The following is a 23,043-nucleotide window of genomic DNA, read 5'->3' as shown; positions in this document are numbered from 1 at the left end:
GGATGGGCTATTCAAAGAGTTATAAAAATTCATAAGGTCGGCTTGATATTTCCCATGCAAGACATTGAGTAGTGTTCATGAGTGGTTATCAAGAAGGAGGAGGAGGAGGAGGAGGAGGAGCAAAAGAAGAAGAAGAAGAAGAAGAAGAAGAAGAAGAAGAAGAAGAAGAATCAAATCCGGCTTTGCATTGATTTTAGAGAGCTTATCAAACAAACAGTTAAGGACTATTATCCATTGCCACTCATTGATCAAGCAGATAGGGATATATACTCCTTTATGGATAGTTTTGCTGGCTATAATCAGATGGCCACTGCAAAGGAAGACAAGCTAAAGACAACATTCTTAACCATGTTTAGAAGCTTTGTGTATCATGTCATGGCCTTCGAATGATGTAATACACCATGTTCTTGGCAATGTACGACTAATAAACTTTCAATGATATTTTCCCAGAATAGAAAAAAGTTTTCATTAATGATTTGGGGGTAGTTACCTCTAGTAGGGAGAGATAGTTAATAATTTTGAGGAAATATTTTGAGCATTGTAGGCAGTTTTGCATTGCTCTAAATCTGAGAAAATGTGTCTTTGGGATGGTCTATAGAGATTACTGTTGGGCCATGTAGTTAGTTTGGTTGGAATGGCAATTGATCCAAAAAATATTAGAGTCATTGTCTCTAAGAGTCTACCGAAAAACCCCAAGGAAGCCGATACGCTAATTCATTAATACACTTATTGAAAGGATGCTGCCATTGGAAAATTTATTATCCTTCAATTGTTCATTTGTTTGGAGTGATACATGCAAAATATCCTTCGAGCATGTGAAGCAGGAATTGGCTAAAGTGCCAGTCTTGAAAGCACCTAAGAGAGGTAAGACATCCTATGTGTTTTTGGCATAGCCATGATGTATAACATTAGCTACTACTTAGCTCAAATATGGGATGATAAATGGTGCTATTCGATTGCATTTGCTAGTCGTAAATTGGGTGCATCCAAAAATAATTATACGTATATGGAAAAATTATGCATTGGGATGGTTTTTTATATGAAGAAATACATGTACTATATCCTATATAAGAAGGTAGTATTTGATACAAAGGAAAAAGTCATGATTTTATTAGTGAACAAGTTGAATTTTCCCAATCACCTAGCAAAGTGGTCAATCACTTTGCAAGAATTTGATTATGAGATTAAGAGTAAGCCACTGAGATTGCAAGGAATCTTGGAGTGTCTCGTAGACTTTGGGGAGCCGAAAGAAGAAGTATTCGCCAAAGTCAGCAACCTCAAGGGTCTATTTAAAATAGACACGACCTCCATTCATCCTCATATGCTGTAATAATGCATTATCTATTTACAGGAGAGACTAGAGCCTCTTTGTCTAAGGTGGAGAAAATGAAAATTGAACATTAAGCTTTAAAGTTTGCTTTAATTGCAAGAACTCTATATCGACAAGGGGTAGATGATGTTTATTGCCAATGTGTTATGTCTTATGAAGTTCCATTCATCTTGGAAGAGTGTCATAGCTTTGCTTGTGGTGGAGGGCACTTTGCTGGATGGTTGACCACACAAAAAGCATTAAGAGTCAAATATTGGTGGCCATTTATCTTCCAAGATGTATTTGCATATGTAAAGAGGTGTGATATATGACAAAGACATGATAGTTGAGAGAATTGGAAGTGCCCACTAACTCTTATTATGGCTTTATTACCATTCGAGAAGTGGGGCATTGACTTTGTGGATCCAATTACCCCGTCGTCCTCTGCATAGAAGAGGTATATCATTGTAGTAGCAACTGACTATTTTACAAAGTGGTTAGAAGTAAGAGCATTGAGGAGCTTTATGACACAAAAGCAAAGAAGTGTGACTTTAGAAAATGACAATTGGTATTGTACTATGATGTGCGTAGGGAGGTTTTTCCTGGGAAATTAGAACCTGAGTGGGATGGTCCCTACATGATAGTTAGAATAGGTAAAATTAAGTCCACCACATTATTAGAAAATCTACAGAGGGTGGAATTTAAGAATAAGGTTAATCTAAAAAAAGATTAAATATTATTATCTATAAGCATACTAATGAGACAAGTGCTTTGTAGGTTTATGCCACATTGATTTGAAACCTGCAAGAGAGGTTACAACTGGTTGATGGGGCAGCTAGCCCCCTATTTGGAGCATCCATACTTGGAACAAAGATACTATCAAGGAAGGATAGTTTGGTGGAGCAAAGGGTATAAGGTGATTGAGCAAGAAGATGAGGTCATTTTTTTGGGAAATTAGGGTCTTTGGCCATCACTGCTTGAGCATCCTAATGAGTATCCCTATAGGTTTCAATGAAGAAGGTAGGGTGAAGCCTTTGATTCACCCTCTCAATATGCTGAACTTTGATTATCATAGTTATAAGTAGAGGCATTGCTGATGGCTGGCTATGTAAACCCTTTACAAACATATACATTGTATTTTGATGGAATGTCTAGGGGTTCCAATAAGAAAGGGAACATTAGGATAGTCATTAGAGATCCTCGGTGTAGGGTCACAATGAAATTAGCTACCTTGGGGTAGAATTTACTAGCAATATGGCTGAATATAAAGCCATGATGATGGGATTGAACGTGGCTAAGAGAGGTGGTATTTGCTAATTATTAGTAAAGGGGAATTTTGAGTTGATATTGAATCAATTAAATGGGATATACATAATGCACAATCCCATCCTTTGTATGTATTATCATGTTGCTATAGACCTGATGATCGACATGTTTTAAAAGGGTGTCTCTTTAGCTAGTTCCATGACATTGGAACAAATTTGTCAATTCATTAGTGAATTATGCTTTTGAAGACGCTCCAGACACTTGTTCTCATCCACGAAATGTAGAGGCACATTTTGAAGAAATTGTAAGAAACACATCCTTTCCAACACATTTTGAAGAAATTGTAAGAAACACATCCTTTCCAATAGGATAATGAACCTAGTAGGAAAATCTTGTGCAAAATAATATAGAACATCCATCTGAGCAACAGTCACATCCTCATTTGGATTAATCATTAAGTTTGGAATATTTTTCCTAGTACTCAAGTGAGACAGTTGATGCATAAAAGCAAGATACCAACAAAAATGAGATGCCAAGAATACCAAAGTATCCTAAAAAGAAGCATGAGCTCTAGCAAATTGCAAATAAGAAGTGGAACATTGCGCTAAAGTGTCCCAGTAACCAGGAATGATAGGCCAATTAAACACTGGTCCTGTCAAAGAATCACTCAATGTCCACTACCGTCGATGGAGGATATCATTGTTATGCCTAGGAGTATCCATAATTGATTGGGAAAGAAGATTAATATAATAATCATATGGAGATGGTAAAGGGATAATAGGAGAACAATGAAGAGGGGGGTAAGATAAATCATAGAACGAAGATATTTGAAGAGATAATGAGGGTGATAAAGAAGGGAAAGAAAGTAGGAATTTCTGAAGGGATTCTGCTGGGAAAGAAAAAGGAATAGGTTGAACAACAGAAGTAGGTTCAATAGGAGTAGGCAAGGATATAGGATCAACATAAAGGGGCATGCAATAAAAACTAGAATAAGAGGGGAAACAACATAGGTAAAAGATAAAAGAGGGACACTATTTGGATTAGATTGGAGGATAGCAATATACAATGGTAATTGATAGGAGATTAAGGAATACAATAGGATAGCATGAGAATCATAAGGATAAATAGAACAACAAAAAACAAAAGCTGAGAAGAAATCTTCATTGATAAAGGATTGCTAGTAATATGGTTTAACAGTTGGGATCTCAAGGGCTGAATATCTGACTTGTGAAATACACTCCGTCGACGACGAGGCTCCAAGAACATCATCCTCCAAAGGAGCATCCTCCAAAGGAGGATGCCAAGCATAGCCTTTACACCACAATGTCTACTGATGATAAGTCTTCAGGCCATCAACTAAATTCATTTAAGCTAAATGGACATATATGACTGCCTACAAAACCACATTTCCTACATAAAGGTTCATATCCTCCTCATCAGGGATGTGCATATATCCTTGAAGATACATAAAAGATAATAGTTGAGGTGAAAAATATTTCTTTCCCCCTAAAGATAACCCTAGCATTTGACATACATTGGAATGTACTAACTCTAGAGGAGAAGATTTCACCGAAAGAGACTTCTTATGAGATGTATGTGCATGTTTACCATAAACACAATGATCACAATGCTCAAAATCAACATAACGAAGACAAGGCAAGTAACCCAAATGAGAGAGAACTTTCATTCCAGTTTGATTCATGTCCCAACCGGCCATGCCACAAAGAAACACTTGGCTACTCAGTCATGGCAACAACATGATCATTGACACTAGATACATGGAGAGGATACAAGGTATCACTTTTACAACCTCTAGCAATGAGCTTCATGAGAGATCAAGTCATCAGCAAATCTGTCAAATACTGCTTTGAGTAAATATTCTGACCACATATTTTGCCACCCATCCTCTAGAGGTTCCAAAACCACATTATTCAAGGAGATATACAACGCAAAGCACTAGTGCTGATACTAAATCCAAAAGGATGATGGATGTGATACCAATTCAGCATAATGGAAAAAATCCTCATGGACATAATTCATGCAATGTTGAAGGTGTTCTATGTTAGCAGAAAATCCATCACACAATTTAGCATTTTGTTCCAAATGATCTAGTTCTTCCTTAGACAACAAAGAAGACATCATGGGGGCTGGAGGAGGAATAGAAAGGGTGGAAAATTTTTGACTAAGTTCATCAATAACTTATTTTGTGACTCTATAGTATCTTGAGAATGCTACAGTTGGTCCCCCTCACAAATACCAAGCTTCTAACTCCTTAATCATGGCTTGCTGTGAATCCATCAAAGCTGTAGCTACAGTCATTTGTGTATGGATATCACTCAAAGCAATCTTTTCAGAAGCTAAATCCGCAAGAGCTTTGCTAAGCTGACTAGTCAAAGAATCCACCTTGTCTTGCAATGAAGTATACACTCCCATAGAAATAGTCTGAAGACATGAAGTCATGAAAGTCTCTATTGAATGTTGAATTGACTAGGTTTTTTTGGTTGATTTTTGTTGTTTTTGAAGGCTGAATGGTTGATTTTTTATGGAATTTGAGTGATGACTAGTTATTTTGGAAGTGGTTTGAAAGTTTTTGGATGATATTGATTATGTTTTGGAAGCTCATGATGATTTTCAGTAGAAATATGAGGCTCTCTGATGTTCTGATAGGTTCTGTTGAGGTTTTGATTGGTTCTGTTTAGCTTTTGTTTTGTTTTGTTTCTCTTCTCTATGAAGCATGGATTAATCATTGATGAAGGTTGAGGTCTTTTGCAAGCTTATTGAATGGTTTTTGGTATTTTGGAATGGTTTTAGTATGAGTTATGTGGTTTTGATGCTTTCTGTTGACATTTTGTGAAACCTTCTGCAACATTCTATTGAGCTTCTGTAGAGCGTTTGTTCCTGCTCTATTTCTATTCTGTTTTGTTCTATAAACCTTCTATAGATCTTTTGTATGTTTTATGTGGAGTGTATGTATGATTTTGGGGAAGTTTTCTAGCCTTGGAAAGAGGTGAATACAAGTTCAAAAGATCTCAACGAAGTGAAAGAAGTAGCTGCTGAAGACTCAAGAGAAGACTGGAGTGAAGTGACATCGATGAGCTATGAAGAGTCACTGTAGTGGCTCTAGTGACCTTTCATATCAAACACACCTTTTGGAAGGGGTATCCATGACCAAAGAAGGATTATTATGAGTGATTATTGAGTATTGTAGTGAGGATATGATGTACTATTGATTGAGAGAGAAAGAGAGAGTCAGAGATAGCCAATTCTATGCCAAACAATGTATCTATCTATGAGAGATTGTGAGAGAAAACTATGATGACAATGAAGATGAATAATGTGTGATATTTTTCCATTCAAAGTGGCGTTTCTCTTGTGTTCTCTTTGTCTATCAATGAAAAATATAAAGAATACAAAGAAAATGATGGATTTTGTTGAAGATAAAACCGTGGGAGTTTGTTTCTATGATGATGTGTGAAGATTTCTTGCTAGTGGTGTTCTTTTCCTTGTTATGGTTCTCTAAAGAATGAAAAAAAAGCTTGCTGATGTTAAAAGATAGATTTTCTTGTAGTAGAATCACTTTTTCCTTGGTGTCTCTCTTGGGGCTCCATGTTTTTGGTGTGTAGTCGAGGAAGCTTGCCATCAGCAAGCATAAGAAGAGGCTGAAAATGAAGAAAATGGCATTGCCAAGAAGCAAAGAATTCGATGGATATTTGAAAGTTCCTTCTTCCACTAAAGAGTTGGAGATTCTCATTACCAAAGACACTTTCCACAAAAATGTCAAGATTGTGGGAGAGAAGGAAGGAGTCTCGCTTGAAGCTTTCTTGCTTGCACAATGGGGGAAGACACACAAGGGTGGAGGCTGAAAACAGTTTTCCTCTTCTTAGTTGTGTAAGCCAAAAGAACTCTAGTACAAAAGAAATAGAAGAACCCTAGATATGGGTCTCAAACCAAACTCAACTAACTAAGGTGGCATACTAACTGAGCCACGAACTAGAGTAGATAAGGATAGCTATCATGTAGCTATTATTCAGGGGCGGTGTACCAACCGCATCTGCAACTGACAAGTCGGTGACATAAATATACAACGGTCACCCTGGCGTATCACGAGTGGAGCTCGATATCTCAACACTCCCCCTCGAGCTCAATCCCAATTCCTGCACACCAAGCAGGTCTCTGAACTTGCGCAACTTCTCTGCGCCCAATGCCTTCGTGAATATGTCAGCTACCTGATCCTCTGTGCTGACATAAACTAGATCAATAAGACCTAGTAAAACCCTCTCTCGCACATAGTGATAATGCACCTCAATGTGCTTTGTTCTAGCATGATAGACTGGGTTATTTGCCAAGTGTATACTACTCATGTTGTCACAATAAATGACAACTGGCCCATCTGTAGACTGATGCATATCATAAAGTAGCTTATGCAACCAAGCTACCTCACATGCAGCCATTGCTGCACCCCTGTACTCAGCCTCTGTGCTCGACAAGGCAACTGTAGGCTGTTTCTTGCTGCTCCAAGTGACTGCAGCACTCCCAAAAGAGAACACATATCCACTGGTAGATCGTCTATCAGAAATACTACCAGCCCAATCAGCATCAGTGTATCCATGCAACTGTATCTGAACCCCAGTCTCATAAAATAGTCCATACTGCAATGTGGACTTCACATATCTGAGTATGCGTCTAGCCGCATCCAAATGTGGTTTCCTTGGAGCCTGCATAAACTGACTTACCAATCCAACAGCATAGCTCAAATCTGGCCTGGTAATAGTCATATAAATCAAACTTCCTACTATGCGTCTGTACATAGTAGGGTCTTCCAGAAGCTCACCTGCATCTGTGCTCAGCTTCACATTCTGCTCCAAAGGAACTGAAATAGGCTTACAGCCTGTCATCCCATATTTGGACAGCATGTCCAATCCATACTGCCTCTGCAAGAGCTGTATCCCACTTGGTGATCTAATCACCTCAATGCCCAAGAAATAACGCAGCTCTCCCAAATCCTTCATCTCAAACTTCTGCTTCAATAGCATTTTCACATGAAGGATATCTTCATCACTGTCACCTGTCATAATCAAATCATCAACATAAATGACAAGTAGCATAATACCTTTCTCTGTTTTTCTCACATAAAGTGAGAAATCTGCCTTGGAAATCTGAAAGCCAATAGTGACAAGATACTGTCCTATCTTGTCAGACCATGCTCTAGGTGCTTGCTTCAAGCCATACAAGGCTTTCTTCAACCTGCAAACAAACTCAGGATGAACAGCATGCACATAACCTGGTGGCTGCTCCATATAGACCTCTTCTTGCAAATCACCATGCAAGAAGGCATTCTTTACATCCATCTGATGTAAAGACCATCCCTTTGATGCAGCCATAGCAATGACTGCTCTTACGGTTGCCATCCTTGCAACCGGACTGAATGTTTCTTCATAGTCAATGCCATATGTTTGTGCATAACCCTTGACTACTAATCTTGCCTTGTATCTGTTCACAGAACCATCTGCATTGTGCTTCACCTTATAAACCCATTTACAGCCAATTGCATTTTTACCTTTAGGCAAAGGTACTAACTCCCATGTAGCATTTGCTTCCAAGGCATCCATTTCTTCATCCATGGCTTTCTCCCATTTTTCTTTTCCCATGGCTTGCTCAAAAGAAGTGGGTTCTGGTTCCTGTATCACCTTGACCATATATGCATAGTGAATGGCTGTAAATCCATCATATTTCAGCCTATCCACAGGATACCTAGCTCTCGTAGACCTGCGCAAAGTAGGTTCACTCCGAGGTGCTCTCAAAACATCCCTGGTCTTCCTTACTCCAGGTGTAACAATAGAAGGAATACCCAACTCATCATCAATGCTCTGCTCTGAGCCACTGGATTCACCATCCACATAAGAGTGACCTGCATTCACATCAAACATGGGCTGATCAACTTTCTCTTTTCCTTTTCGTGATACCTGCATACCACTATCTGCATTGCTTTGAGAAGAATCTCCTGATCTCAATCTGCCTGTCCATGGCGAAGAATGTGAACCACTGCTAGAGGACACTCCAGGTCCACTAATATTTTGTGACTGCTGCTGTGAATTTTGTGCAGCATTACCATTTTGTGCATCTACATCATCAATCATATTTACTGGTTTATACCAGCTACTCATCTCATCAAAAACAACATCTCTGCTCACTGTAAACTTACGAGTAGAAGGGTTATAGCATCTATACCCTTTTTGCTGCAGAGAGTAACCAATAAAGATGCACTTCTCAGCTTTTGGATCCAACTTGGATCTCAGCTCATCTGGCACATGTACATAGGCAATGCAACCAAAAATTTTCAAATGAGAAATATCTGGTTTCCTACCAGTATACCTCTCCTCTGGAGTCATTCCATGTATTGCTGCAGTGGGCGTCCTGTTCATTATGTAGACTGCTGTAGCAACTGCTTCAGCCCAATAAAAATCTGGCAAGTCTTTTTCATTGAGCATGGCACGAGATACCTCTCCAATATGCCTGTTTTTCCTTTCTGCAATTCCATTTTGTTGTGGGGTATAACTGCATGAATATTGCTGCTTTATGCCATGCTCCTGCAAGAACTTTGCAAACTCATTTGAGAGGTACTCTCCCCCTCCATCTGACCTTAGGCATTTTATCTGCAAGCCTGTTTCTTTTTCAACCATAGCTTTAAGAGTTTTGAAATGCCCAAAAACTTCACTTTTCTTTTTCATAAAATACACCCAAACTTTTCTGCTATAGTCATCAATAAAACTGACAAAATAATGACAGCCTCCAAGAGATGCAGCTTTAGTTGTCCACACATCAGAGTGAATTAATTCCAATGGCTTCTCACTCTCTTGAACATGTCTAGGAAATGGTTTCCTTGCCTGTTTTCCAAACTGACAGGCTTCACATACCTTATGCATTTCTGCAACCTTGAACTTAGGCAATCCTGCAACAATATTTTGGGCCTGCATTGATTTAAGTCGCTGTACATTAACATGACCAATGCGTTTATGCCAGATATCAATATCTGCAACTACACCGGTCCCATGTGCAAACATTGCTGCACTCAATTCAGACATGTCTGCATCCAATGTAAACATTCTGCCCTTCTTCTTTCCTTTTGCTATCAAGCGACCTTTATTTTTCATATCCTCAACAAAGCATCCATGAGGATTAAATCTGACCTGCAAGCCCTGTTCAACCATTTGACCAACAGAAACCAGATTCTTGGTGATATTCGGGACATGAAATACATCGGACAGGTATTTCTTTTTCCCACCCTGCATAGACAAGGGAATTTTTCCAATCTGCACAATAGGATGTGCAGTATCATCACCAGTCTCCACAAATCCTGGTTTTTCCATTTTCCTTGCATCCTCCATCCATTCTGCATGACCTGTCATGTGGTTTGATGCACCTGAGTCAACATACCATACATCATTGCTTTCTTCTGCACTTGTCATAGAATTGTTCATGTGCTGCACCATGAACAAATGCTCATTTCTGTCATCACCCTGTCTACTAGAAGATGCATAATTCCCTTGTTGCAGTTTTCCATTCATGATGTCATTCTGCTTTTTGTAGCAGTCTTTAGCCATATGACCCATTTTACCACAGTAGTAGCATTCAACATTACTGTTTGCATTTTGGCCTCTTTGCCATCCACCACGACCTCTTTGGCTCCCCCTGCCTCTAGAGTTACCACGTCCTCCTCCATAGGACTGGTTTTCTTGAGTTTGCTGCATATTCTGATTTCTGCCACGGCCTCCAAATCGGCCTCCTCTACCTCTGCCTCTACCTCTTCCAGCATTTGAGTAGAAGACAGCTTCTTTTGAAGTTCCTCCTGAAGAAGATGCACCACCATTTCTCTGCTCCTCAGAAATTAGAAGAGCAATTAACTCCTCAAAGTCAGGAAATCTTTCACGAACGGAAATGGATGTTCGAAACTGTGCATAATCCTTTCCTAGACCATTCAAGGTCACGGAAACTAAATCATCATCTTCCACTGGCGACCCAATGGAAGCAAGTGCATCTGCAATCTTCTTCACCTTCATGTGGTAGTCGTTGATGCTCATATTTTCTCTTTGCACATTGTGCAACTCTTGCTTGAGCTGCATTTTCCTGGCTTGCGTATTTGTGCTATACATCTTTGACAGAGTATCCCATGCCTCCTTTGGCGTACTTGCATCCTGAATATGCACAATCATGGAGTCTGAAATGCTGATAGACAGCCAGTACATAACTTTCCTGGCTCTCTCATGCCATGCTTTGAATGCCTGCATTTGCTGTTGATTGGGAACATCAGGAAGAACTGGTTCTTCTTCATTTCCTGCAACAAATTCCCAATATCCTTTTCCCATAAGGAAATTCGTCATTCTAAACTTCCATGCCTGGAAGTTATTCTTGTCAAGCTTTTCAGTTACAATCTGTGAAAGAGAATCAGACGCCATTACAGAACACTCCAAAATATTCTGTCACTGCAAAAACTCAGCTTCACCCTCACAAGGGCAAATCTGCAAAACTGGCGAAAGTGGTATTTGACCACACAGTCACTTCCTAGTGACGATTTTGCATAAACAGGAACCAAGGATGATTCTGAAACTCCCAATGTCTCTGCGCACAAGCATACGATGCAATTTCTACAGTAACTTTTCACCGACCTGTAGAACAGTGGCTGCACAGCATAAAACTGAGCCTTTTCCTGAGTGCGTGCAGAAAACTTCCGTCTGCAAAACAGGCCCCGAAATGGCCTCAAATCAAAAAAACAAGGTCGCCAAGGGCTAAAGCCCTGTCCCGCAGCATATACTGCCCTCTTGCTTCACCGCGAAGGGCGTCTCAACCTGAGACAATGCACTCTTGCAATTTCCAGCTGTGCTACCTGCAGAGATCTGCTCCCAAAACAGGAAATGAAAGCAACACTGCTCCTCTTACCAGACCACCGCGAGCTTGGCTTGCTTTCTTGAGCTCCTTACCACGAACAAGGCTCTGATACCATGTCAAGATTGTGGGAGAGAAGGAAGGAGTCTCGCTTGAAGCTTTCTTGCTTGCACAATGGGGGAAGACACACAAGGGTGGAGGCTGAAAACAGTTTTCCTCTTCTTAGTTGTGTAAGCCAAAAGAACTCTAGTACAAAAGAAATAGAAGAACCCTAGATATGGGTCTCAAACCAAACTCAACTAACTAAGGTGGCATACTAACTGAGCCACGAACTAGAGTAGATAAGGATAGCTATCATGTAGCTATTATTCAGGGGCGGTGTACCAACCGCATCTGCAACTGACAAGTCGGTGACATAAATATACAACGGTCACCCTGGCGTATCACGAGTGGAGCTCGATATCTCAACAAAAAATTTCATCCCACAATGGCGGAACATATTACCATCATGATGCCCACTCTACGTGGTGGACTATTTTCTCTTCCTATTGAAGCAACAAAAACTTGCATCTTGGTGGCAAATTGTTTGGGAACAAACTAAAGAGTAGAAATAGAGAGAATGATCATCCATAGAAGATTTGGCATTCATTGAGAAGTTTCCAAACATCATCAAGTAGGAGATCGTGAAGAAGCTTTAGGAGTCGTGGTCAATGGAGGTTCACGAAAACAAGAAAGAAAAGAGTTAGAATTTGTTCATGGATGGTCAACAACAGGACATGTGGATGTATGGTACGTTGACAATCTCTTGTTTGTCCAATTAGTAACCCACTAGAGGTTTGTAGAAAGAGTGTTCTTCACAACATACACTATTAAAACGATCACAACCTGGCATTATGATGATGATGACACAACAACGATTCTCTAAAAAATGAGTTTTGGCACCTTCAGAATGTAATATCTCCCCCTCTGTAGTGGTTTGAAGGCTAAATTTAAAGATGTAGAAAAGAAGAAAGTAGAAGAGATGTTGGCCAGAGAGTCCTCTGGAGATTGAAGCCCCTTTGATTTTCTTCTGTTGAGTATAGACCAACTGGTTGGAGCCAACCCCTTGATGAATGACGCAATCAAGAGGTAAGCACTAGAATGAGTTCTGATGTACGTGAGAAGAGAGAAGGCAAAAATCAAGGCCAAGAAGGAGCTTGCAGCAAAAGCCTCTTTTGATGCCCTAAAAGCACTTTTTACAAAAGTCTCCATGGCGACTCAAGGTTCCCTTCCTAGTCAGATTCATCCTGAAAATATTGATGACATGCCAGAAAATGTAGTCCCATTTCCAATTTTTAAGGGAGAGTACAATGAAGACCCTAATCTTCATGTAGCAGAGTTTATGGTAGCATATATGGCTAACAATGCCAGAACCCCTGAGAATTGGTTAGAAATTTTTCCCACCACTTTCAAAGGCGCGACATTTCAGTGGTATGAGAGACAAGCAGCAGGAACTTTTGGGACATGGGACGATGGCCTTCCTCACTAAATTCAGGTGTGAAGCTTTTGAAGAGTGGATACGAGAGGAGTTCATGAATTTAAGTTAGTCTCTTGGAGAAAGAGTAGAAGCTTATGTCTCGCAAATGGAATCCATCCTGAAGAGATGGACCAATCATCATTTGGATGAAGGCATCCAAAAAGGAGTATTCCTCAGAGGCCTACAACCAAAAGTTCACAAGTTCGTGGAATTGAGAAGACCAGTCAATCTACAAGCTATAGTAGAAGGTGCGAGACTGTATGATGAAGTTGAAGAAAGGTTGTCAATGACCTCAGGAAGAGAAGTCTTACCTCCTCCCATTCCAGGAATGTTATACCCACCAAATACAGTCCCAAGGATAGTTCCCTATCCTTAACCCCAGATGCAAATAGTGCCACTGTACAATGCACCTAATCCACAGTGGGGCCACAGATGACAATGTCTTAAATGGTGGCTCAACCACAACAACAATGCTCTCAAAGAGTTCCTCCAATGGTGACTCAACAACAATGGAATTCCACCCACTGAAATCAACAACCCTAAGCCTCAATAGGAGCTTTGAATCAAAACTAGAATAGAGGACCCTCTAGGTCAATGCAACCAGTGTATGTAGTAATAACAGAAGCTTCCTTCCTAAAACCCTACCACAAGTACTCCAGGAGGTAAAAATCTGAAAGACTACTTGTCCAATTCAGTTACAAGTATCAAGAAAGAGATTATGGATGTAATTATAGAACAATTACAAACACTAAAGGTGAATACCACCAATATATTCACTCCTGTGAAAGGTAGGAGAGACGTGATACGTTCTAATACATGGTGCGGAAAGTGCCATCAAGAAGGACATTTAGCCACTGAATGTACCCAAAAACCAACCATTCATGGAGCCTTCTGTTCATACTATTTGAGGAAGAATCATACAAAGGATATCTGCTCTCTAAAAGAGATGCACGAATGAAGAAATAAAGATGAAGATGCAAGACTCAACTTGTCAGAATCCAAAATGACAACACAAGGCATTGGACCAAAGCCTAAGGATTTTAGTCCTAATTTTGATCCAAGGAGGTTTCCCTCTTAGAGTTACAGAGGATGACATTCGGAGATCAGAGGTGAAGTGTTATAGATGTGGAGAAAAGGGTCATATTTCACCAAATTGTCCAAACCCTAGAAGGTTTGTGGATTACAAGCCCTTATGCAGAAGGCCACACTGCAAAAGATTGTCCAAGTCCAGCCCCTGTGAAATTTACTTCTGATACCCAACAGAAGACCCACAAACTTGCTTCTAATTTGGTGGAATTGGATGCGGCCTCCATAACGTGTGCAAAGAAAGGAGAACCCTTAGTTTCAAAAGAGAATGTTCCCTCTGTCAAGACTGTGAAGTTCAACCTTTCTCAAGAAAAGTAGAATAATGCAATCCAAAATAAGGAAGTACAGAGCACTATAGAGCCACAGAGACAGTTGCAGAGACAAAACTAGAGGTCCAAGAAATAGATGATGTGGAAGGACCTCCTCATGAAGATGAAGTGCAAATGTTGCCGCTCCTAGAAGAAAAAGAGAAGATAAAAGTGAGTGTAGCCCCATTTCCTAGCGATTGAAAAAGCCAGTGGATCCAATCAAAGAGTATGATTTAGTCAAAGACCTAGACACATTTAAACCAAACTTAACATTCCGATAGTTGTTGATGTTGTCTCCCAGCTGTCAAATGAAATTCAAAGCATACCGACTAGAAGAAGAGGCCTAAGAAATTTTCCCTCCATGGTGATCAAGTCTAATAGAGCACCTCAGAACCTGTAAAGGAAGTAGATGTGGCTAATGTCTTCCTGGATCTTGGAACCCAAGAGATTGGCATATGGATTAAAGGGTGCTTTATTTCGGATGCATTGATTGACAGAGGCTCATTAGTATACATATTGATGGATGTGACAATGAAGGATCTAGACTTGTAAGGAATGCAACCTACGCAGTGGCTTAGCAGATTGGCAGATCAAAGCAGAATCAAACCGTTGGGCGTCCTCCCATACATAAAGTCAACCCTCGTAGGAATGGATTATTGGCTGACATATCTGGTGGTTAAACCAAATCTATATAGGACCTCATACCCTCTGTTGTTGGGAAGACCTTGGCTTTTCAAAGTAAGAGCACGGATGGATTGGTTCAAAGGAACCCTAACCCTAGACATAGGACCCAATAAAGTGGTATTAAAGTTGTATGGATCGCAAAAAGGCAATGGATCCACATCCATCAAAGTCCTAACTAACTCCTCTAATGAAGTAACATATGGTATATCAAGAAACAAAGAGGCTGTTAAAAATATATTTCCCAAGAAAACAGAGGCATAGTCCCTAACAGTGGGCACTATAAGCCAACTACCGAAAGAAGCAAAGTCCTTGTCTATGGGAGAATACCTCCTTCTTGAACCCGAATTGACTTCTGAAATCACTTTTGATAGCGAAATAGAAGCATGGATATACTGTTCTCCCTGTTACATGGCAGTCATAGAGATAGAGCCAGAGACAAAGCCAGAGACAAAGATAGACGCAAAGATAGAAGCAGAAGCAGAAGTAGAGGACATAACAGAGAGTTTGTTCTTCTCTTACAGAGCACTCATCAATGTAGAAACATAACCTCAAGAGGATGAAGGTGATAATCCAGAAGAAGATTATGAAAGCGATCTAGAAGGATCTATTATCCTACTCACAGAAAACGAAGATGAGAAAGAAGTTCCTGAAGCCTCAGAAGCAGAAGATCCGTCTCTAATCAACATAATGATTATGGTATCTTTTGGACTGATTAATGAGTCACGTCATGAGAAAAGCCTTTATAAGAAATGGATTAAGAAGAATAGGCCTTTCTTTGGGGAGTGGCTCTTATCATCCAAAGTTACCCTTCCTTAAAGAAGATGATGACGATGCACCTTGCTAACAACCCCTAGCCCTGTAGCTCAAACAGAACGTAGAAAGCTCCTGTTATGTGACATTCTTGGATGCATCTTTAGAAGAAGAATTATCGAGCCAAGAAGTAACTCATCCCCACCCCAAACTCAAAACCTCAATGATACCCTTTTAGCCTCCCAAAGAGCAAGTGAAGCCTCCATTAAAAGACAACAGTAGTTCCAGTGCATCATAAGAAGATTAGACCACTCCCTTGAAGGAGTCAGACCTTTACCTAGAACTAGTCCATGGGACATTTATCCTGAAGTGAAAGGTGAAAGGCAGCCTGATGTTCAGGGATGCTAACGGTGCTGAACGTCACCTGAAGGTGGGTCTAAATCATCTAGAAGAGGAACTAGTGGTCTTGCATGACTTGCTAAAGGAGAACTTAGATATGTTTACACGGTCATACAAAGATCTAAAGGGGATTGATCCCACCATATGCCAACACGACATTGACTTAGAGCCTGATGCCAAACCTATGAGACAAAAACAAAGGCGTATGAATCCTAATTATTATGCTATGGAGAAGGCCGAATTATTAAAGCTCCTTGAAGCTGAGTTCATTTATTTGGTGGCTAATAGTGAATGGGTCTCACCCATTGTGGTCATACCCAAGAAGAACAGGAAACTTTGAATATGTGTGGACTTTCAAAATTTAAATTCCAAGACAAAGAAGGATCATTTTCCTATCCCCTTTATAGACCAACTATTGGACACAGTGGCAGGCCATGAGCTCTATTCCCTCTTGGATGGATTCTGCGGATACAACTAAGTCCAAATCGCAGAAGACAACCAATCCAAATCAACCTTCACAACCAAATGGGGAACCTATGCTTATAGCGTAATGTCATTTGGGCTCTATAATGCTCCTGCTACTTTCCAACGAGTGATGATGGCTGCCTTCCAGAACCATCTACATGGTTTCATTGAGGTGTATCTCGATGATTTCTGTGTCTATAGCCTCATCCGTGAACATGGGGGAAACTTAGAGCAGTGTTTTGATCGATGTCAAGAGTATGGGATTTCTCTCAACCCCGACAAATGTGTCTTTGGCGTCTCATCAGGAGTTCTTCTGGGCCACATTGTCTTTGCACAAGGGATAACAACAAATCTTGCAAAGATTGAGAAGATCACAACCTTAACAACACCAACCAACCTCAAATAGTTGAGGGGACTTCTAGGCCATGTGGGCTACTACAGGAGGCTCATAGCCCATTTTGCAACAAACAAAACCTCCCTGCATAAGCTTCTAAGGAAAGATGTGGAGTTTATTTGGACAAAAGAATGTGACAAAGCCTTCAGCACTCTGAAAAGCAGTGTCTGATTGAGGCACCCATCCTGCAGCCTCCTGACTGGACGAAGGAGTTCCATGTACACACTGATGCATCAATTGAAGGCCTAGGTGCAGTCTTATGCCAAAAGGACCCCTCTAAGTTAGATCAACCAATCTATTATGCAAGCCAAAAAGTAACCAACAAAGAGCGAAACTACACAGTGACGGAGCTTGAGTATCTGCTGGCAATGGTGTTTGCCTTAGAGAATTTTCGCCACTACCTAATGTCAACTCATTTTAAATTTTATGTGGATCATGAGGCCCTATCCTTTTTAATGAACAAAGTGGATGTGAAGGGAAGAATGATGAGATGACTCCTTCTATTCCAAGAGTTTGACTTTGAGTTAATCACCAAACTTGTAATGTAGGAAAATTTCCCCCCTATTTTTCCTTTGTAAATACATTTATGAATTAGGGCATACATCTGTAAAGAAACCCTAATTAGGGTTAGCTAGGGATTAGCTAGGACTTACCTATAAAGGGACAGTCAACCAAATGTAGCAATATCACTTGATCATTGGAAGACATCATGTTCTATGAAACTTTCTTTCTTGTATTCCATTTTTTTAGCTATGGTAGTTTGCCATGTTAAGGAATTTTAGTCTTTTTCCATTTTCAGCTTGTCTTGTTGATTTCCTATTTCTTTATCCATGGTTGGACATGGAGCTAGACCAGTTTAGGCTAGTTAGGTAAGCTTCATTACAATGGTAGCAGAGCCTTTCTTTGATCCAAGGCAGGCTTTAATTCCATCATTTTCATGATTATGACTTTGCTAGGGAGGTCATTGTCCATGTACAATTTGGCTACAGCATGTACAATTTGATTACAGTACGGTTTGGTTTGGTTAGAACCATGGATTTCTGTGTCTTGTTGACTGGGGGTGACTTGCATAGTAAACCGTGGTTAGAATTGAAGTAACTGTCATGAATCTTGGTCAAGAAGGTGGTTCTTGGCATGATCTTGGTCAAGATGGAGGTTCTTGGCATGTTCTATGTTAGAATATCAAGCTCATACTATTCTCCTATCAGTATGTATGACCGACATTAGCTGTGTCTAGCTGTATCAGCAGTGTGGGACATTAAATAAGTCGGTGGTCTTAGACCTAGTGTGAATGGTCCTACGGACCTTAGTACTATTGTATACACTTATGTTATGTTAGTAGTCTATAAAATAATGGAAGGTGATGAACGACCTGAAGGTCAGGTTGCTACTCCATTACATTGTCTCTCTCCCTCTCTCTTCTAACATGGTATCAGAACCGTCATGGATGGGCTCTTGAAGGCATGAAGCTGTGAGAAAGACCTACAACCTGAAGACTCAGGTCAATGGTTAAAGAGAAGCAGGCTGTCAGTGTGCAGGCTGTCATTGTTTCTGCAGAGAGGTATGTGTTGAATGCATCTTTAGTATACTTGAAGGAGAGTGTGTCAAGACCTGTCTAGATCCTTGTAAAGGCTTGGTTGGTCATCATTGAGTGGATCTACAGTAAAGTGATCATCAGTGTGAAGCAGGAGAAGCTTAGAACAGTCCACGCAAACTACACCAGTTTGCTGATCTACATATGCTGGCTGAATAAGCACATTTGAATGGAATGGAGCACTTAAATGCTTGCTGAATCATTCACTGGAAGATGGTTTATTGTCTTGGAATGCTAATCCATGATGTAGAGCTCATTTATGAGCTGTGACAGTTGATTACAGGTCTGAAAACAGTGAGGGACTGCTGTAATTTGTGAGTATATAGCATACACTTGACTCTACTCAAGAGCCTTGAGCTTCTTGACATGCTCATGAAAGCTTGTTGAAGCATATACATGATCTGGGAACCATATGCATTGTCTAACATGGTTGTGGACTGAAAGTTTTGACTGAAATGCTCAGTTCTAGGAAGCCAATGGCAAGCTAAAAACTGTCATAAAACTGTCAATATTATATACTCATTGCCTTGAAGAAATACATGCCTTTTGTTACCTACAGGGAGTTGTATGGTACGGGATATGATTGTTGAATGCTATGAGCATTGAGATGAGCATTGAAGGCTCTTAAAAACTAAAATCTGAATTAGAGAACAAATGCTTTGATAGTGTATTGGCTGGTCATAAACAGTCCATGTACTTCTTGACATTACTTCTTGAAGACAGAGAGTCTGCGAATGCCCGTATGGTTATGTATTGATCCCTACACATAGTGGCATATGTATGAAGTGGCTTGAGGACCTCTTGGGCTGAAATACATCTTGGTTTGATAGTTTATTGGCTATATACAATCTCTGAGTAGATTTATGTCACTTGTACTTGTTGGATATGCACTGTTTTGTGCCCGTATGACTATGTCTAGTTGCCTACATATACTAGCAAATGTCTGGGAAAGTTTGGAGCATGTATGACATGTTTTAAAGTGGATTTTGACAGTAAATTCACTACTGGCTGAAAAATTACAGGTTTCAAACTGCGTATTCTCTTTACTACAATAAGCTTGCATGACACAAAGTTACAATACCTGCAAAGTCTATGTACTGACTGATGTACCTATGGGTTATACCACATGGTTGTGGATGTTTTTGAGGTTGTAAAGAGCTGAAATACCCTGGTTTTTTGCAGAGAATAGTTGTAGAAAACTGTCATAAACAATCAAGGATTGAGGTTGGTCAGAGTGACTTGTTGGCTTGCAGGAAGTTAGGCAGTGACTAAATAGTGTCTAGTACAACATGGCAAATGCAGAAAGGACTGACAACATAACCCAGATAGTGGGCGAAAAGCTTGACAGTAACAATTATGCCATATGGAAGTTCCTCATGGAGAACTTCTTAATAGGGAAAGGCTATTGGGAGTTGGTGACTGGAGCGAAAGCTGAACCTGAGCTCCCAGATCGACCTGCGGCGGCTGATCAGAGACAATTACACCGAGCTTGGACAGAAAGAGCTCTTAGAGTCTTGCACTAGCTCTCTTTATGTATCTCAGATGCCATGGTAATGCAGATAATGAACTGCAGCTCTCCTAAGGATGCATGGGACATTTTGGTCAAGTATTATGGCACAACCACAAGTGCCAGGAAGATATAGTTGAAGCAGAAGTTCAACAACATGGAGAGCAAGAGCAGATCTATACAGGATTATGTCACGGAGGTTAAGACCATTGCGGATCAGTTGGCATCTGTTGGTTCACAGGTTGAAGATGAAGACATGGTTGCTGTGACCTTGAATGGCTTGGGGCCTGAGTATAAGTCTTTTGACACTTCTGTGTTTGTGCGGGCTGAAATGCCTGATTTCAATGAGCTGGTTGCATTGCTTATCCATGAAGAGGTTAAGCTTGGCTTGGCTACAGGATCTAGCAGTTCTAAAAACAAGGATGCAGTTTTCTATTCCAAGCAATGTGGCCGTGGAAACCGTGGTAGAGGCTATGGATTTGGCAGAGGAGGCCAGCCAAATGCATCCTATGGCAATAACAATCGGCAGATAAAGAATGCAAGAGGTGGTGGAAACTTTAAAGGCAGGGGGAGATCTAGCCCTAGAGGTAGAGGCTCCTGGCAACAACAACGTCCATTTGACAATCCGAACAAGGATAAGGATTGTCATTACTGTGGAAAGTATGGGCATATTACCAAGGACTGCTGGAAGAAGCAGGGCAATCAGAAAGGCAAACAACATGGGCATTTTGCTACATCTAGTCGGGCAGATGATACTTTAGGAGATAGATTGTTTGCCATGCAATATGTAAAAGATAGAGTTGCTGAAAAATCCACTGATGATGCAGTTTGGTATATTGATTCAGGGGCATCGAACCATATGACTCCTCATGGTGATTGGTTCACTGATATGGTGGCTGAAAAAAATGGCTATGTCTGTATAGGTGATGACACGTAGCATAGCATTGAGCATAAAGGCAAAGTGCCTCTTGTGGTTCATGATGGCAAAAAGAAAAATTTGCATGATGTATTGCATGTTCCTTCGATTATAAAGAACCTACTGTCTGTTGGTCAGATGACGGAGCAGAACTTGCAGGTTAGATTCAACAAGCATGGTTGCTTTATTGAAAGAGTTTGGTAATGGATGCAAGTTAATAGCTCATGGTCACAGGAATGGCAAAATGTTTACTCTTGATGCTACCTTGCCAGAGCTGAATTCAGCCATGTTTGCCCATGGTTCTGGCACTATCAGAGCCTTGGAAATTTGGCACAAGAGAGTGGGGCATGTAAATTTGCAAAGGCTGCAAATTATGCAGAAAAAACAACTTGTTACAGGTTTACCCAAGTTCCAATATTCAAATATTGGTCATGTATGTGATGCTTGCCAGTTTGGTAAGCAGTCAAGGTTGCCATTTGTCAGGCATGTAAGGCAGAGTACACATCCATTGCAGTTAGTGCACTCTGATGTTTGGGGGCCATCCCATAATGCATCCATGGGAGGCTCAAAGTATTATGTTACATTCATTGATGATTACAGTCGCTATACTTGGGTTTACATTCTGAAGACAAAGGATGAGGTGTTTGTTGTTTTTTAGCACTTAAAAAAAAAGGTTGAAAAGGAATTTGACTGTTATATCTCTTGCTTGAGATCAGATAGCAGTGGGGAGTATGTGTCAAATGAGTTTGACAACTTTCTGGGTGAAAATGGCATACGTAGGCAGCTTACCTGCAGCTACACTCCTCAGCAAAATGGGGTAGCTGAAAGAAAGAATAAGGTCTTGATGGAAGCTGCTCATGCCATGATGAATGAGAAGAAGATGCCACTCTATTATTGGGCTGAGGTTGTTATGACTGCCATGTATATCTTGAATCGGACTCCCACTGTAGGTATTCATGAGATGACACCGTTTGAGAAGCTGTATGGCTATAAGCCGGATGTAAGTCACATGAAAGTCTTTGGCTGTCTTACTTATGTGCATATTCTAGATGAAAAAAAGAACAAGTTGGATCCAAAAGCGCATAAGTGTGTTTTCATTGGATATTCGCATGAGAAGAAGGCATACAAATGCTATGATCCCTCTACCAGGGAGACCTTAGTGAGCAGGGATGTTATTTTTTATGAGATGGGTTCTTGGTATGAATCACCGGCAACAGTGCCATCGGATATGCCTTCCACTCATGTATCTACAGTTGATATGTAGCAGAGCACTGCTATGACAGGACCTAGTAGTCAGACAGTATCCCCATGGACAAGGAGATTGAGGAACTCACCGTCCACTGACACCAGTATGTCAGTGAGGGGGAGATACGATGTCGCGGACAAAGGAAAAGAGAAAGTTACTGAGGATGTATCTCGGATGATGACACCTGGTAGGATGACTTCTGGATATGAGTCTACTGACACTTTAGACAGTGAACTTGGTATTCCGACTGTCTATACGCCTAACACAAGGCAGAGCAGGTACATTCCGCCTCATGAGAGAGGGGAATTGAGCAGTGCACCACAGCTTAGATGCTCACAGAGGGTTAGATACCCTGTTGACAGGTTGACATATAGTGGCTACATTGCAAAGCATTATGCTTACATGACAAAAGTGATGGAGATCAAAGAACCAGGTACATATGCTGAAGCAGTGGAAAATGAGAACTGGTGTGCAGCTATGGATGAAGAAATGAATGCCTTGGCTGAAAATAAGACATGGGATATTGTGCCACTACCTGAAGGAAAAAAGACCATTGGCTGCAAATGGGTCTACAAAATCAAATGCAAGTCAGATGGCAGTGTGGAAAGGTACAAATCCAGGCTGGTTGCTAAGAGGTATGCCCAACAATATGGACTTGATTATGAGGAAACATTCAGCCCTGTTGCCAAAATGGCAACCATACGCACTGTGATTGCTTTGGCT

This window comes from Lygodium microphyllum, chromosome 26 (assembly GCF_053477565.2).
Source record: "Lygodium microphyllum isolate KBCC chromosome 26, Lygodium_microphyllum_v1.1.10, whole genome shotgun sequence".
NCBI classification, from domain to species: Eukaryota; Viridiplantae; Streptophyta; class Polypodiopsida; order Schizaeales; family Lygodiaceae; genus Lygodium; species Lygodium microphyllum.
Note: the sequence above shows the minus strand (reverse complement) of the source record.